At 42.6% G+C, this 19,623-nt stretch overlaps 1 long non-coding RNA gene across 1 annotated transcript; it reads left to right on the top strand.

Moving 5' to 3' along the window:
- The first annotated feature begins 208 nt into the window (after nt 1-208).
- Nucleotides 209-12,729, top strand: LOC123489417. Its single transcript, XR_006660550.1, has 3 exons — nt 209-222; nt 12,397-12,581; nt 12,710-12,729. It is a non-coding gene; the product is annotated as an uncharacterized LOC123489417 (long non-coding RNA).
- Nucleotides 12,730-19,623: the final 6,894 nt, after the last annotated feature.

Here is a 19,623-nt window from a genome sequence, read left to right as displayed (position 1 = left end):
GATTTAGAGGGAAGCTGGGACAGCGATGGGGAGGAGGCTCACTAACCCAGACTGGTCTGATCTAATCCGTCCAGTCACTTTTTTGTTTTTTTGGAATGAATTCCCAGATAAGATGCCCAACAGCAACAGAATGAGGATCGGTTCTGGGAGTCCGACTCTAGGAAGAGATCAGCTGTCTCAAACGACAGAGGGATGCCCCCATGCGAAACCCTGGTCCGACAAGTAAGAACTCACACCCCCTGGTCCGACAAAGTAAGAACTCACACCCCCTGGTCCGACAAGTAAGAACTCACACCCCTGGTCCCGACTAGTAAGAACACACGCCCCCTGGTCCGCTAATAAGAACTCACACCCCCTGGTCCGACAAGTAAGAACTCACACCCCTGGTCCGACAAGTAAGAACTCACACCCCCTGGTCCCGACTAGTAAGAACACACGCCCCTGGTCCGATCTAGGGGGTAAGAACACACACCCCCTGGTCCGACTAGTAAGAACTCACACCCCCTGGTCCGACTACGTAGAGAACACCGCCCCCTGGTCCCGACTAGGCAAGAACACACGCCCCCTGGTCCGACTAGTAAGAACACACACCCCTGGTCCGACAAGTAAGGACACACGCCCCTGGTCCGACTAGTAAGAACACACACCCCCTGGTCCGACAAGTAAGGACACACACCCCCTGGTCCGACTAGTAAGAACTCACAACCCCTGGTCCGACAAGTAAGAACTCCACACACCCCCTGGTCCCGACTAGTAAGAACACACACCCCTGGTCCGACTAGTAAGAACACACACCCTTGGTCCGACGAGTAAGACACACGCCCCCTGGTCCGACTAGTAAGAACACACACCCTGGTCCGACAAGTAAGGACACACACCCCCTGGTCCGACTAGTAAGAACACACACCCCCTGGTCCGACTAAGTAAGAACACACACCCCTGGTCCGACAAGTAAGGACACACGCCCCCTGGTCCGACTAGTAAGAACCCACACCCCTGGTCCGACAAGTAAGACACACACCCCTGGTCCGACTAGTAAGAACACACGCCCCTGGTCCGACTAGTAAGAACACACGCCCCCTGGTCCGACTAGGTAAGAACTCACAGCCCCCTGGTCCGACTAGTAAGAACACACGCCCCTGGTCCGACTAGTAAGAACACACCCCCTGGTCCGACTAGTAGAACACACGCCCCCTGGTCCGACTAAGTAAGAACACACACCCCCCGGTCCTACGGAAGTAAGAACACACGCCCCCTGGTCCGACTAGTAAGAACACACACCCTGTTCCGACTAGTAAGAACACACACCCCTGGTCCGACTAGTAAGAACACCGCCCCTGGTCCCGACTAGTAAGAACACACGCCCCCTGGTCCGACTAGTAAGAACACCGCCCCTGGTCCGACTAGTAAGAACACACACCCCTGGTCCCGACTAGTAAGAACACACACCCTGGTCCGACTAGTAAGAACACACACCCTGGTCCGAACTAGTAAGAACACACACCCCCTGGTCCGACTAGTAATTCGAACACACACCCCTGGTCCGACTAGTAAGAACACACCCCCTGGTCGACCAGTAAGAACACCGCCCCCTGATCCGATTAGTAAACACACGCCCCCTGGTCCGACTAGTAAGAACTCACACCATCTGGTCCGCCACTAGTAAGAACACACACCCCCTGGTCCGACAACTATAGTCTGTTTTTATTTTTTTTTTCATTTAATTCCATCACCAACTGCCTGAAGCAGGTACAAACTGAACTGAACCTAACCTTGACCTGAAGACATGAGACAGTTGAATGACAGGGTTATAGTCTGAAGACATGAGACAGTTGAATGACTAAAGGGTTATAAATTCTGAAGACATGAGACAGCTGAATGACAGGGTTATAGTCTGGAAGACATGAGACAGTTGAATGACAGGGTTATAGTCTGAAGACATGAGACAGTAGAATGACAGGGTTATAGTCTGAAGACATGAGACAGTTCGCGTTATGTCTCTTGAATGACAGGCGTATTGTCTGGAAGACATGAGACAGTTGAATGACAGGTTATAGTCTGAAGACATTGATGACAGGTTATGTCTGAGACATGAAGAAACGGTTATAGTCCCGAAGACATGAGACAGTAGAATGACAGGGTTATGTCTGAAGACATGAGACAGTTGGAATGACAGGGTTATAGTCTGAAGACATGAACAGGGTTATAGTCTGAAGACATGAGACAGTTGAATGACAGGTTATAGTCTGAAGACATGAGAACAGTTGAATGACAGGGTTATAGTCTGAAGACATGAGACAGTAGAATGACAGGGTTATAGTCTGAAGACATGAGACAATGGAGTTGAATGACAGGGTTATAGTCTGGAAGACATGAGACAATATGACAGGGTTATAGTCTGAAGACATGAGACAGTTGAATACAGGGTTATAGTCAAGACATGAGACAGTTGAATGACAGGGTTATAGTCTGAAGACATCGAGACAGTTGAATGACAGGGTTATAGTCTGAAGACATGAGACAGTTGAATGACAGGGTTATAGTCTGAAGACATGAGACAGTAGAATGACAGGGTTATAGTCTGAAGACATGAGACAGTTGAATGACAGGGTTATAGTCTGAAGACAAGGAGACAGGAATGACAGGGTTATAGTCTGAAGACATGAGACAGCTGAATGACAGGGTTATAGTCTGGGAAGACATGAGACAGTTGAATGACAGGGTTATAGTCTGAAGACATGAGACAGCAGAATGACAGGGTTATAGTCTGAAGACATGAGACAGTTGAATGACAGGGTTATAGTCTGAAGACATGAGACAGTTGAATGACAGGGTTATAGTCTGAAGACATGAGACAGTTGAATGACAGGGTTATAGTCTGAAGACATGAGACAGTTGAATGACAGGGTTATAGTCTGGAAGACATGAGACAGTAGAATGACAGGGTTATAGTCTGAAGACATGAGACAGTTGAATGACAGGGTTATAGTCTGAAGACATGAGACAGTTGAATGACAGGGTTATAGTCTGAAGACAGAGACAGCTGAATGACAGGGTTATAGTCTGAAGACATGAGACAGCAGAATGACAGGGTTATAGTCTAAAGACATGAGACAGCTGAATGACAGGGTTATAGTCTGAAGACATGAGACAGTTGAATGACTTAGGGTTATAGTCTGAAGACATGAGACAGCAGAATGACAGGGTTATAGTCTGGAAGACATGAGACAGTTGAATGACAGGGTTATAGTCTGAAGACATGAGACAGTTGAATGACAGGGGTTATAGTCTGTAAGACATGAGACAGCTGAATGACAGGGTTATAGTCTGAAGACATGAGACAGCTGAATGACAGGGTTATAGTCTGAAGACATGAGACAGTTGAATGACAGGGTTATAGTCTGAAGACATGAGACAGCTGAATGACAGGGTTATAGTCTGAAGACATGAGACAGTTGAATTGACAGGGTTATAGTCCGAAGACATGAGACAGCAGAATGACAGGGTTATAGTCTGAAGACATGAGACAGTTGAATGACAGGGTTATAGTCTGAAGACATGAGACAGTTGAATGACAGGGTTATAGTCTGAAGACATGAGACAGTTGAATGACAGGGTTATGGTCTGAAGACATGAGACAGTTAGGAATGACAGGTTATGGTCTGAAGACATGAGACAGTTGAATGACAGGGTTATAGTCTGAAGACATGAGACAGTTGAATGACAGGGTTATGGTCTCGAAGACATGAGACAGTTGAATGACAGGGTTATGGGTCTGAAGGGCATGAGACAGTTGAATGACAGGGTTATGGTCTGAAGACATGAGACAAAGTTGAATGACAGGGTTATAGTCTGAAGACATGGAGACAGTTGAATGAACAGGGTTATGGTCTGAAGACATGAGACAGTTGAATGACAGGGTTATAGTCTGAAGACATGAGACAGTTGAATGACAGGGTTATGGTCTGAAGACATGGAGACAGCAGAATGACAGGGTTATGGTCTGAAGAGCCTGAGACAGTTGAATGACAGGGTTATAAGTCTGGAAGACATGAGACAGTTGAATGACAGGGTTATAGTCTGAAGACATGAGACAGTTGAATGACAGGGTTATAGTCTGAAGACATGAGACAGTTGAATGACAGGGTTATAGTCTGAAGACATGAGACAGTTGAATGACAGGGTTATAGTCTGAAGACATGAGACAGTTGAATGACAGGGTTATAGTCTGAAGACATGAGACAGTTGAATGACAGGGTTATAGTCTAAAGACATGAGACAGTTGAATGACAGGGTTATAGTCTGAAGACATGAGACAGTTGAATGACAGGGTTAGAGTCTGAAGACATGAGACAGTTGAATGACAGGGTTATAGTCTCAGAAGACATGAGACAGATGAATGACAGGGTTATAGTCTGAAGACATGAGAGACAGTTGAATGACAGTGGTTATAGTCTGAAGACATGATACAGTTGAATGACAGGCTATGGGTCTGAAGACCTTGAGACAGTTGAATGACAGGGTTATAGTCGAAGACATGAGAGCAGTTGAATGACAGGGTTAGGGTCTGGAAGACTGTGACAGTTGAATGACAGGGTTATAGTCTGAAAGACATGGTGACAGTTGGAATGACAGGGGTTATGGTCTGAAGACATGAGACAGTTGAATGACAGGGTTAGAGTCTGAAGACATGCTAGACAGTTGAATGACCAGGGTTATGGTCTGGAAAGACATGAGAACACAGAATGACAGGTTATGGGTCTGAAGACATGAGAACAGTTAAATGACAGGGTTATAGTCTGAAGACATGAGCCAGTTGAATGACAGGGTTAGTCGGAAGACATGAGACAGCGAATGACAGGGTTATGGTCTGAAGACCTTAGATACAGTTGAATGGACACAGGGTTATAGTCTGAGCAGCAGAGACAGTTGAATAGCTTGGGAGTTATGAGTCTGAAGACATGAGACAGTTGAATGACAGGGTTATAGTCTGGAAGACATGAGACAGTTGAATGACAGGGTTATGGTCTCCAAAGACATGATACAGTTGAATGGACAGGGTTATGTCTGAAAGACATGAGACAGCGAGAATGACAGGGTTATAGTCCCCAGACATGAGACTGTATGAATGACATGGGTTATAGTCTGAAGACATGAGACAGTTGAATGACAGGGTTAAAGTCTGAAGACATGAGACAGTTGAATGACAGGTTTATAGTCTGAAGACACTGAGACAGTTGAATGACAGGGTTAGAGTCTGAAGACAGGAGAGACAGTTGAATGACGTGGGTTGGAGTGGTCTGGAAGACATGAGACAGTTGAATGACAGGGTTAGAGTCTGGAAGACATGAGACGTTACAGAATTACAGGGTTATAGTCTGAAGACATGCAGACAGTTGAATGACAGGGTTATCTGAAGACATGAGACAGTTGAATGACAGGGTTATAGTCTGAAGACATGAGACACCCAGAATGACAGGGTTATAGTCTGAAGACATGAGACAGTTGAATGACATGGTTATGTCTGGAAGACATGAGACAGTTGAATGACAGGGTTAAGGGGTCTGAAGACATGAGACAGTTGAATGACAGGTTTATAGTCTGAAAGACATGAGACAGTTGAATGACGTTGGTTATAGTCTGAAGACATGAGACAGTTGAATGTTAGGGTTATAGTCTGAAGACATGAGACAGTTGAATGACAGGGTTATAAATTCTGAAGACATGAGAACAGTTGAATGACAGGGTTATAGTCTGGAAGACACGAGACAGTTGAATGACAGGGTTATAGTCTGGAAGACATGAGACAGTTGAATGACAGGGTTATAGTCTGGAAGACATGAGACAGTTGAATGACAGGGTTATAGTCTGAAGACATGAGACAGCAGAATGACAGGGTTAGTCTGAAGACATGAGACAGTTGAATGACAGGGTTATAGTCTGGAAGACAGAGACAGTTGAATGACAGGGTTATAGTCTGGAAGACATGAGACAGTTGAATGACAGGGTTAGGGTCTGAAGACATGAGACAGTTGAATGACAGGTTTATAGTCTGAAGACATGAGACAGTTGAATGACAGGGTTATAGTCTGAAGACATGAGACAACGAATGACAGGGTTATAGTCTGAAGACATACATTAGAATGACAGTTGGTTATAGTCTGAAGACATGAGAGACAGTTGAATGACAGGGTTAGAGTTCTGAAGACCTTAAGGACAGGTGAATGACAGGTTTATAGTCTGGAAGACATGAGACAGTTGAATGACATGGTTATAGTCTGGAAGACATGAAACAGTTGAATGACATGGGTTAAGGTGGTCTGAAGACATGAGACAGTTGAATGACAGGGTTATAGTCTGAAAGACATGAGACAGTTGAATGAATAACAGGGTTATGGTCTGAAGACAGGAGACAGCTGAATGACAGGGTTATAGTCTGAAGAGCCTTGAGACAGTTGAATGACAGGGTTAGGGATCTGAAGACATGAGACAGTTGAATGACAGGGTTATAGTCTGAAGACATGGAGACCCCGAATGACAGGGTTATGGTCTGAAGACACGAGACAAATTGAATGACAGGGTTAGGGGTCTGAAGACATGAGAACAGTTAAATGACAGGGTTATAGTCTGAAGACATGAGACAGCAGAATGACAGGGTTATAGTCTAAAGACATGAGACAGTTGGAATGACAGGGTTATAGTCTGAAGACATGAGACAGTTGAATGACAGGGTTATAGTCTAAAGACAGGGAGACAGCAGAATGACAGGGTTATGGTCTGAAGACATGAGACAGTAGAATGACAGGGTTATAGTCTCAGAAGACATGAGACAGCAGAATGACAGGGTTATAATCTGAAGACATGAGACAGTAGAATGACAGGGTTAAGTGGTCTGAAGACATGAGACAGTGAATGACAGGGTTATAGTCTGAAGACATGAGAACAAGCAGAATGACAGGGTTATAGTCTGAGCAGACAGAGACAGTAGAATGACAGGGTTATAGTCTGGAAGACGCGACAAGTAGAATGACAGGGTTTATGGTCTGAAGACATGAGACAGTTGAATGACAGGGGTTATAGTCTGAAGACATGAGACAAGTTGAATGACAGGGTTATAGTCTGAAGACATGAGACAGTTGAATGACAGGGTTATAGTCTGGAAGACATGAGATAGCAGAATGACAGGGTTATAGTCTGAAGACATGAGACAGTTGGCAAACAGGGTTATAGTCTGAAGACACGAGAACAGTTGAATGACAGGGTTATAGTCTGAAGACATGAGAGACAGCAGAATGACAGGGTTATAGTCTGGAAGACATGAGAACAGCAGAATGACAGGGTTATAGTCTGGAAGACATGAGAACAAAGTTGAATGACAGGGTTATAGTCTGAAGACAGGAGACAGTTGAATGACAGGGTTATAGTCTACAGACATGAGACAGTTGAATGACAGGGTTATGGTCGGACAGACAAGGAGAGTACAGTTGAATGACAGGGTTATAGTCTGGAAGACAGGAGACAGTTGAATGACAGGGTTATAGTCTGAAGACATGAGACAGTTGAATGACAGGGTTATAGTCTGAAGACATGAGACAGCAGAATGACAGGGTTATAGTCTGAAAGACATGAGACAGCAGAATGACAGGGTTATAGTCTGAAGACATGAGACAGCAGAATGACAGGGTTATAGTCTGAAGACATGAGACAGTTGAATGACAGGGTTGGTCTAAAGACATGAGACAGTTTGAATGACAGGGTTATAGTCTGAAGACTTGAGAACAGTTGGAACTGAGGGTTATCGTCTCCAAAGACATGAGACAAAGGTTGAATGACAGGGTTATGGTCTGCAAAGCACAGAGACAGTTGGAATAGTGACAGGGTTAGGGTCTGAAGACTTGCAGTCAGAATGACAGGGTTAGGGTCTGAAGACATGAGACAGTTGAATGACAGGGTTATGGTCTGAAGACATGAGACAGTTGAATGACAGGGTTAGGGGTCTGAAGACATGAGACAGTTAAATGACAGGGTTATAGTCTGGAAGACATGAGACAGTTGAATGACAGGGTTATAAAGGTCTGAAAGACATGAGGACAGTTGAATGACAGGGGTTATAGTCTGAAACTGAGACAGTATAAGACAGGGTTATAGTCTGAAGTCATTAGAGACAGTTGAATGACAGGGTTATAGTCTAAAGACATAGGAGACAGCAGAATGACAGGGTTAAGTGGTCTGAAGACATGAGACAAAGTTGAATGAGCTAGGGTCAGTCTGAAGACATGAGACAGCAGAATGACAGGGTTATAGTCTCGAAGACATGAGAGCAGTTGAATGACAGGGTTATAGTCTGAAGACATGGTGGACAGCAGAATGACAGGTTAGGGTCTGAAGAGGCATGAGAACAGTTGGAATGACAGGGTTATAGTCTGAAGACACGAGACAGTTGAATGACAGGGTTATAGTCTGAAGAACCCAAGACAGTTGAATGACAGGGGTTAGGGTCTGAAGACATGAGACAGAGTGGAATGACAGGGTTATGGTCTGAAGACAGTGAGACAGTTAAGACAGCGGTTACGTCTGGAAGACAGGAGACAGTTGAATGACAGGGTTAGGGTCTGAAGACATCGAGACAGTTGAATGACAGGGTAGTATAGTCTCGAAAGACATGAGAGACAGTTGAATGACAGGAATGGGTTATGGTCTGAAGACATACGAGACAGTTGAATGACCAGGGTTAGGGTCTGGAAGACATGAGACAGTTAAATGACAGGGTTATAGTCTGAAGACATGAGACAGCAGAATGACAGGGTTATAGTCTGAAGACATGGAGACAGTTGAATGACAGGGTTTAGTCTCGGAAAGACATGAGATCTAGTAGAATGACAGGGTTATGGGTCTGAAGACATGAGACAGCAAAATGACAGGGTTATAGTCTGAATACAAGGACTTGACAGCAGTTAATGACAGGGTTATAGTCTGAAGACATGAGACAGTTGAATGACAGGGTTATACAGTCTGGAAGACATGGGAACAGTTGGTTGACAGGGTTGTAGTCTGAAGACATGAGACAGTTGAATGACAGGGTTATAGTCTGAAGACATGAAGACACTCAGAAGCACCAGGGATTTATAGTCTGCAAAGACATACAAGACAGTTGAATGTGACATGGTTATAGTGCGGAAGACATGAAACAGTTGGAATGACAGGGTTGGGGTCTGAAGACATGAGACAGTTTGAATGACAGGGTTATAGTCTGAAGACATGAGACAGTTGGAATGACAAGGGTTAGGGTCTCAACAAGACATGAGACAATTGAATGACGGAAGTTATAGTCTGAAGACATGAGACAGTTGAATGACAGGGTTAGGGTCTGAAGACATGAGACAGTTGAATGACAGGGTTAGTGGTCTGAAGACATGAGACAGTTGAATGACAGGGTTTGGTCTGAAGACATGAGAACAGTTGAATGACAGGGTTAGGGTCTGAAGACAATGAGACAGTTAAATGAACAGGGTTATAGTCTGAAGACATGAGACAGTTGAATGACAGGGTTATAGTCTGAAGACATAGCTAGACAGTTGAATGACAGGGTTCATGGTCTGAAGACATGAGACAGTTGAACTTGACAGGGTTAGGGGTCTGAAGACATGAGACAGTTAAATGGACAGGGTTATAGTCTGAAGACATGAGACAGCAGAATGAACAGGGTTATAGTCTGAAGACATGAGACAGTTGAATGACAGGGTTATAGTCTGAAGACATGAGACAGTAGAATGACAGGGTTATAGTCTGAAGACATGAGACAAGTAGAATGACAGGGTTAGGTCTGAAGACATGAGACAGTTGAATGACAGGGGTTATAGTCTGAAGACATGAGACATGTTGAATGACAGGGTTATGGTCTGAAGACATGAGACAGTTGAATGACAGGGTTATAGTCTGCAAAGACATGAGTACAGTTGCAATGACAGGGTTATAGTCTGAAGACATGAGACAGTTGAATCTTGACAGGTTATAGTCTGAAGACATGAGACAGCAGAATGACAGGGTTGATAGTCTCGAAGACATCGAGACAGTTGAATGACATGGTTATAGTCTGAAAGACATGAGAACAGTTGAATGACAGGGTTAGGGGTCTGAAGACATGAGACAGTTGAATGACAGGGTTATAGTCTGAAGACATGAGACAAGGTTGAATGACAGGGTTAGGGTCTGAAGACATGAGACAGTTGAATGACAGGGTTATAGTCTCGGAAGACATGAGACAGTTGAATGACAGGGTTAGGGTCTGAAGACATGAGACAGTTGAATGACAGGGTTATCTTTAGTCTGAAGACATGAGACAAGTTGAATGACAGGGTTAGGGTCTGAAGACATGAGACAGTTAAATGACAGGGTTATAGTCTGAAGACATGAGACAGCAGAATGACAGGGGTTATAGTCTGAAGACATGAGACAGTTGAATGACAGGGTTATAGTCTGAAGACATGAGACAGTTGAATGACAGGGTTATAGTCTGAAAGACATGAGACAGCAGAATGACAGGGTTATGGTCTGAAGACATGAGACAGTAGAATGACAGGGTTATAGTCTGAAGACATGAGACAGTTGAATGACAGGGTTATGGTCTGAAGACATGAGACAGTTGAATGACAGGGTTATGGTCTGAAGACATGAGACAGTTGAATGACAGGGTTATAGTCTGGAAGACATGAGACAGCAGAATGACAGGGTTATAGTCAGAAGACATGAGAACAGTTGAATGACAGGGTTATAGTCTGAAGACATGAGGACAGTTGAATGACAGGGGTTATAGTCTGGAAGACATGAGACAGCAGAATGACAGGGTTATAGTCTGAAGACATGAGACAGTGAGAATGACAGGGTTATGTCTAAAGACATGAGACAGCAGAATGACAGGGTTATAGTCTGAAGACATGAGGGCAGCAGAATGACAGGGTTATGGTCTAAAGACATGAGACAGTTGAATGACAGGGTTATAGTCTGAAGACATGAGACAGCAGAATGACAGGGTTATAGTCTGAAGACATGAGACAGTAGAATGACAGGGTTATAGTCTGAAGACATGAGACAGTAGAATGACAGGGTTATGGTCTGAAGACATGAGACAGTTGAATGACAGGGTTATAGTCTGAAGACATGAGAACAGTTGAATGACAGGGCGTTAGTCTGAAGACATGAGACAGTTGAATGACAGGGTTATAGTCTGAAGACATGAGACAGCAGAATGACAGGGTTATAGTCTGAAGACATGAGACAGTTGAATGACAGGGTTATAGTCTGAAGACATGAGACAGTTGAATTATAGGGTTATAGTCTGAAGACATGAGACAGCAGAATGACAGGGTTATAGTCTGAAGACATGAGACAGCAGAATGACAGGGTTATAGTCTGAAGACATGAGACAGCAGAATGACAGGGTTATAGTCTGAAGACAGGAGACAGTTGAATGACAGGGTTAGAGTCTAAAGACATGAGACAGTTGAATGACAGGGGTTATAGTCTGAAGACATGAGACAGTTGAATGACAGGGTTATAGTCTGAAGACAGGAGACAGTTGAATGACAGGGTTATAGTCTGAAGACATGAGACAGTTGAATGACAGGGTTATAGTCTGAAGACATGAGACAGCAGAATGACAGGGTTATAGTCTGAAGACATGAGACAGCAGAATGACAGGGTTATAGTCTGAAGACATGAGACAGCAGAATGACAGGGTTATAGTCTGAAGACATGAGACAGTTGAATGACAGGGTTAGAGGTCTGAAGACATGAGACAGTTGAATGACAGGGTTATAGTCTGAAGACATGAGACAGTTGAATGACAGGGTTATAGTCTGAAGACATGAGACAGTTGAATGACAGGGTTATGGTCTGAAGACATGAGACAGTTGAATGACAGGGTTAGGGTCTGAAGACATGAGACAGCAGAATGACAGGGTTAGGGTCTGAAGACATGAGACAGTTGAATGACAGGGTTATAGTCTGAAGACATGAGACAGTTGAATGACAGGGTTATAGTCTGAAGACATGAGACAGTTGAATGACAGGGTTATAGTCTGAAGACATGAGACAGTTGGAATGACAGGGTTATAGTCTGAAGACATGAGACAGCAGAATGACAGGGTTATAGTCTGAAGACATGAGACAGCTGAATGACAGGGTTAGGGTCTGAAGACATGAGACAGCTGAATGACAGGGTTAGGGGTTACATAGTCCATCATAGAACCACAGCAATAGGACAACAGTTAAGTCCCATTTTTGATTTTTAGTTCATGTAACATGTCAATAACCTTTACACAAAAAAAAAAAAAAAAAACATGTTTGAACACAAACCAGTACAGGAGCCGTTCCTGTAATCTCCTTGTGTTCTGTCAGACCTAACTTCAACCCGCAGAACCTCCAGGGTGGGTTCCACAACAAGAACCCTCCCCCACCATAACCAGAGGGCTGCGTTTGGGTCCAACACCAAGCTGACGGTCCGACAGATCCCACCGGAACTCAACAACATCTCCAAGCTTAACCAACACTTCAGCAAGTTCGGGACGATCGTCAACTTACAGGTTGGGGACTGGTCGGCTAACAACACCTTTCTGCTTTAGGCTGTAATGATTTTGGAAGTATGGCACCCTATTCCCCAATATAGTGCACTACTGCTCAGTGAGTGAGGGTTAACCTAACCCCCCACTAGGTGACCTATGGTAGTGACCGGAGGGTGCCCTGATCCAGTTTGGCTGTCACGAGAGGCTAAACGGGCCATGCAGAGTCCCGAGGCCGTTCTCAACAACCGCTTTATTAGGGTCCACTGGCACCGTGAGGACGGACGGGACCACAACAGGGACGGGACCACAACAGGGGACGGGACCGGCAACAGGGGACGGGACCGCAACAGGGACGGGACCACAGCAGGGACAGGCAACAGGCCCTCAACAGGGGACGGGACCGCAGGGGCAGCAACACCATCAACCACACTCACTCATGGTAAGGCTACATCCCAAATAGCACCCTGTTCCCTATAATAGTGCACTACTTTTGACTAGAGCCCCTATGGACTGGGGGTCAAAAAGTGGTGCACTTGGATTAAAGCACCTTTTCATCAGGACGGCCATTTTGCCCAATGCCGCTGACTATAGCAACCTCAGTTTTAGACTCCAATTTTAGGACCCAGAGTTTTTCCTGCTGGTTGGGTCAAACAGCAACGTAATGGACCTTCTATGTTATGTTGTTGACCTTGTTTGTTTGTTTGTTTGTTTGTTGTTGTTGTTGTGTGAACTCCAGCAGGTGCAGCAGTCAGCCACTAGTCTGAAACAGTCAGTCAAAGACCGCCTGGGCCCTCTGCCTTCTGACAGCTCAGAGCCCAACCAAGACTCTAGTGTTGCCTCTCAGAATGCCTTCAAATCTAACCTATCGGTGAAGGAGAGGCTGGGCTTCCCCTCTAAACCAGGAAGTAACCCTAGTGGACCGGCAGGAAAGGTGAGGGGGGAAAAAAACGGTCCTCCTCTTCTCTTTTTCAATATATTGACAGTTCTCTGTGTTGATGGTGGAATGATCTAGAAGTGTCTCTCTCTCCCTGAGTGACTTAACTTGGTAACTCTTTTGTAGAAAATTCCCTTCTCCCACTCCTTGACTGATATTTCGTAGGAAATTCCGCCTCTTCCGAGGTAGATTGGATAGAGATTGGCTAATGGGGAATTTTCTACAACTCTTACCTTTTTTTTAAAGGAAAAATCTACTCAAACTATCTTTTGGTAATTTTTTTTCCCGTTAGTCCACTGTTGATACAGTCCCAAAATGTTTTTTCACGTCAGCGGTCCACGTTTTCCAAGATATTGGACTTTGAAGAAGCATTGGGAGAATCTCACTTGAATACTCCTTCGCGTCCTCTCTCCTCACCACCACCGCCCTCAAAACTCCCATTGGATGAGAAAGCTAGAGGTCCCGCCCATCTGACCACCTCCTCCAATGGGTTTTCAGGAGGTGAGGAGAGAGGACTCGGAGTATGCAAAGTGTCCCTTGCCTCGTCATCATGATGTACGTTTTGCATCGTCTGACGTGGTAAGGGACACTGCTTCTTCAAAGTCCAATATCTTGAAAACTTGACTGCTGACATGCAAAACATTTTGGGACAAAAAAAAATATATATAAATATAGTTTAATACAATTAACTGGACCTCCATCAGGTGTTCTCCTATATAAGTCCACAGTATAACAGTAGTAATAATACCATTAACTGGACCTCCATCAGGTGTTCTCCTATATAAGTCCACAGTATAACAGTAGTAATAATACCATTAACTGGACCTCCATCAGGTGTTCTCCTATATAAGTCCACAGTATAACAGTAGTAATAATACCATTAACTGGACCTCCATCAGGTGTTCTCTATATAAGTCCACAGTATAACAGTAGTAATAATACCATTAACTGGACCTCCATCAGGTGTTCTCCTATATAAGTCCACAGTATAACAGTAGTAATAATACCATTAACTGGACCTCCATCAGGTGTTCTCCTATATAAGTCCACAGTATAACAGTAGTAATAATACCATTAACTGGACCTCCATCAGGTGTTCTCCTATATAAGTCCACAGTATAACAGTAGTAAAACACCATTAACTTGACCTCCATCAGGTGTTCTCTATATAAGTCTACAGTATAACAGTAGTAATAATACCATTAACTGGACCTCCATCAGGTGTTCTCCTATATAAGTCCACAGTATAACAGTAGTAATAATACCATTAACTGGACCTCCATCAGGTGTTCTCCTATATAAGTCCACAGTATAACAGTAGTATACCATTAACTGGACCTCCATCATGGTGTTCTCTATACTAAGTCCACAGTATAACAGTAGTAATAATACCATTAACTGGACCTCCATCAGGTGTTCTCTATATAAGTCCACAGTATAACAGTAGTAATAATATCATTAACTGGACCTCCATCAGGTGTTCTCCTATATAAGTCCACAGTATAACAGTAGTAATAATACCATTAACTGGACCTCCATCAGGTGTTCTCTATATAAGTCCACAGTATAACAGTAGTAATAATACCATTAACTGGACCTCCATCAGGTGTTCTCCTATAAAGTCCACAGTATAACAGTAGTAATAATACCATTAACTGGACCTCCATCAGGTGTTCTCCTATATAAGTCCACAGGATAACAGTAGTAATAATACCATTAACTGGACCTCCATCAGGTGTTCTCCTATATAAGTCCACAGTATAACAGTAGTAATAATACCATTAACTGGACCTCCATCAGGTGTTCTCCTATAAAGTCCACAGTAAACCAGTAGTAATAATACCATTAACTGACCTCCATCAGGTGTTCTCCTCATATAAGTCCACAGTATAACAGTAGTAATAATACCATTAACTGGACCTCCCATCAGGTGTTCTGCTATATAAGTCCACAGTATAACAGTAGTAATAGTACCATTAACTGGACCTCCATCAGGTGTTCCTCCTATATAAGGTCCACAGTATAACAGTAGTAATAATACCATTAACTGGACCTCCATCAGGTGTTCTCTATATAAGTCCACAGTATAACAGTAGTAATAATACCATTAACTGGACCTCCATCAGGTGTTCTCCCTATATAAGTCCACAGTATAACAGTAGTAATAATATCATTAACTGAACCTCCATCAGGTGTTCTCCTATATAAGTCCACAGTATAACAGTAGTAATAATACCATTACACTGGACCTCCATCAGGTGTTCTCCTATATAAGTCCACAGTATAACAGTAGTAATAATATCATTAACTGGACCTCCATCAGGTGTTCTCCTATATAAGTCCACAGTATATCAGTAGTAATAATACCATTAACTGGACCTCCATCAGGTGTTCCCTGTCCTATATAAGTCCCAGTATAACAGTAGTAATAATAACCATTAACTGGACCTCCATCAGGTGTTCTCCTATATAAGTCCACATATAACAGTAGGATAATACCATTAACTGGACCTCCATCAGTGTTCTACTATATAAGTCCACAGTATAACAGTAGTAATAATGCCATTAACTAGACCTCCATCAGGTGTTCTGCTATATAAGTCCACAGTAGTAATGGGTCATTCCATTAACTGTGGACCTCCATCAGGTGTTCTCCCCTATATAAGTCCACAGTATAACAGTAGTAATAATACCATTAACTGGACCTCCATCAGGTGTTCTCCTATATAAGTCCACGGTATAACAGTAGTAATAATACCATTAACTGGACCTCCATCAGGTGTTCTCACTCTATAAGTCCACAGTATAACAGTAGTAATAATAACATTAACTGGACCTCCTCTCCATCAGGTGTTCTCCTATATAAGTCCATACTATAACAGTAGTAATAATACCATTAACTGAACCTCCATCAGGTGTTCTCCTATATAAGTCCACAGTATAACAGTAGTAATAATACCATTAACTGGACCTCCATCAGGTGTTCTCCATATAAGTCCACAGTATAACAGTAGTAATAATACCATTAACTGGACCTCTCTCCATCAGGTGTTCTACCTATATAAGTCCACAGTATAACAGTAGTAATAATACCATTAACTGGACCTCCATCAGGTAGTTCCTCCTATATAAGTCCACAGTATAACAGTAGTAATAATACCATTAACTGGACCTCCATCAGGTGTTCTCCTATATAAGTCCACAGTGATAACAGTAGTAATAATACCATTAACTGGACCTCCATCAGGTGTTCTCCTATATAAGTCCACAGTATAACAGTAGTAACTAATACCATTAACTGGACCTCCATCAGGTGTTCTCCTATATAAGTCCACAGTATAACAGTAGTAATAATACCATTAACTTTGACCTCCATCAGGTGTTCTCCTATATAAGTCCACAGTATAACAGTAAAGTAATAATACCATTAACTGGACCTCCTCTCCATCAGGTGTTCTCCCTATAAAGTCCACAGTATAACAGTAGTAATATCATTACACTGGACCTCCATCAGGTGTTCTCCTATATAAGTCCACAGTATAACAGTAGTAATAATACCATCTAACTGGACCTCCATCAGGTGTTCTCATAAGTCACAGTATAACAGTAGTAATAATACCATTAACTGACCTCCATCAGGTGTTCTCCTATATAAGTCCGTACCCAGTATAACAGTAGTAATAATACCATTAACTGGACCTCCATCAGGTGTTCCTATATAAGTCCACAGTATAACAGTAGTAATAATACCATTAACTGGACCTCCATCAGGTGTTCTCTATATAAGTCCACAGTTATAACGTAATAATAATATCATTAACTGGACCTCCACTCGGTGTTCTCCTCCATAAGTAAGTCCACAGTATAATATTAGTAAATACACATTACACTCGGACCTCCATCAGGTGTTCTCCTCTCATATAAGTCCCAGTATAACAGTAGTAATAATACACATACTTTAGGACCTCATCAGGTGTTCTCCTATATAAGTCCCAGTATAACGTAGTATTAATAATACCATTAACTGGACCTCCATCAGGTGTTTCTCCTATATAAGTCCCCAGTACTCACAGTAAGTAATAATACCATTAACTGGACCTCCATCAGGTGTTCTCCTATAAGTCCACAGTCTCTGTAGTAAACCACAATACCATTAACTGGACCTCCATCAGGTGTTCTCCTATATAAGTCCACAGTATAACAGTAGTAATAATACCATTAACTGGACCTCCATCAGGTGTTCTCCTATATAAGTCCACAGTATAACGGTAGTAATAATATCATTAGCTGGACCTCCATCAGGTGTTCTCCTATATAAGTCCACAGTATATCCCGGGTAGTAATAATACCATTAACTGTGGACCTCCATCAGGTGTTCTCTATATAAGTCCACAGTATAACAGTAGTAATAATACCATTAACTGGACCTCCATCAGGTGTTTCTCCTATATAAGTCCACAGTATAACCGTTAGTAATAATACCATTAACTGGACCTCCATCAGGTGTTCTGCTCATATAAGTCCACATTATAACAGTAGTAATAATACCATTAACTGGACCTCCATCAAGGTGTTCATGCTCATATAAGTCCACGGTATAACAGTAGTAATACCATTGCTAACTGGACCTCCATCAGGTGTTCTCCTCATATAAGTCCACAGTATAACAGTAGTAATAATACCATTAACTGAACCTCCATCAGTTGTTTCTCCTATATAAGTGTATAACAGTATTAATATTACCATAACTGGACCTCCATCGGTGTTTCTCTATAAAGTCCACAGTATAACAGTAATAATAACATTAACTGGACCTCTCTCCATCAGGTGTTCTCTATATAAGTCCGACAGTATAACAGTAGGCTAATAATACCACTGGACCTCCATCAGGTGTTCTCTATAGTCCACAGTACAACAGTAGTAATAATACCATTAACTGAACCTCCATCAGGTGTTCTCCTATACAAGTCCACAGTAAACAGTAGTAATAATACCATTAACTGGACCTCCTCTCCATCAGGTGTTCTCCTATATAAGTCTTAACAGTAGTAATAATACCATTAACTGGACCTCCATCAGGTGTTCTCCTATAAAGTCCACAGTATAACAGTAGTAATAATACCATTAACTGAACTCTCCATCAGGTGTTCTCCTATATAGTCCACATAACAGTAGTAATAATATCATTAACTGATTTCCATCAGGTTGTTCTCCTATATAAGTCCACACAGTATAACAGTAGTAATAATACCATTAACTGGACCTCCTCTCCATCAAGGTGTAAGCCTCTCTACTACTAAGTCCACAGTATAACAGTATGTAATAGTCACGATTAACTGGACCTCCATCAGGTGTTCTCCCTATATAAGTCCACAGTATAACAGTAGTAATAATACCATTAACTGAACCTCCATCAGTTGTTCTCCTCATATAAGTCCACAGTATAACAGTAGTAATACTACCATTAACTGGACCTCCATCAGTTGTTTTCTCCTATAAGTCCACAGTATAACAGTAGTAATAATACCATTAACTGGACCCTCCATCAGGTGTTCTCCTATATAAGTCCCAGTTATAACAGTAATAATAATACCATTAACTGGACCTCCATCAGGTGTTTCTCCTATATAAGTCCACAGTGTAACAGTATTAATAATACCATTAACTGGACCTCCTCTCCATCAGGTGTTCTCCTATCATAAGTCCACAAAGTAATATTAGTAATACCATTAACTGGACCTCCATCAGGTGCTTCTCTATATAAGTCCACAGGATAACAGTAGTAATAATACCATTAACTGGACCTCCATCAGGTGTTCTCCTATATGGTCTACAGTATAACAGTAGTACATAACCATTAACTGGACCTCCATCAGGTGTTCTCCTATATAAGTCCACAGTATAACAGTAGTAATAATATCCATTAACTGGACCTCCATCAGAGGAAGCCTCTCTATATAAGTCCACGAAGTATAACAGTAGTAATAATACCATTAACTGGACCTCCATCAGGTGTTCTCTATATAAGTCCACAGTATAAACAGTAGTAATAATATCTATTAACTGGACCTCCATCAGGTGTTCTCCCTATATAAGTCCACAGTTATAACATAAGTAATAATATCATTA

This window comes from Coregonus clupeaformis, unplaced genomic scaffold (genome assembly GCF_020615455.1).
Source record: "Coregonus clupeaformis isolate EN_2021a unplaced genomic scaffold, ASM2061545v1 scaf3022, whole genome shotgun sequence".
NCBI classification, from domain to species: domain Eukaryota; kingdom Metazoa; phylum Chordata; class Actinopteri; order Salmoniformes; family Salmonidae; genus Coregonus; species Coregonus clupeaformis.
This window is presented reverse-complemented; position numbering and strand designations above follow the sequence as displayed.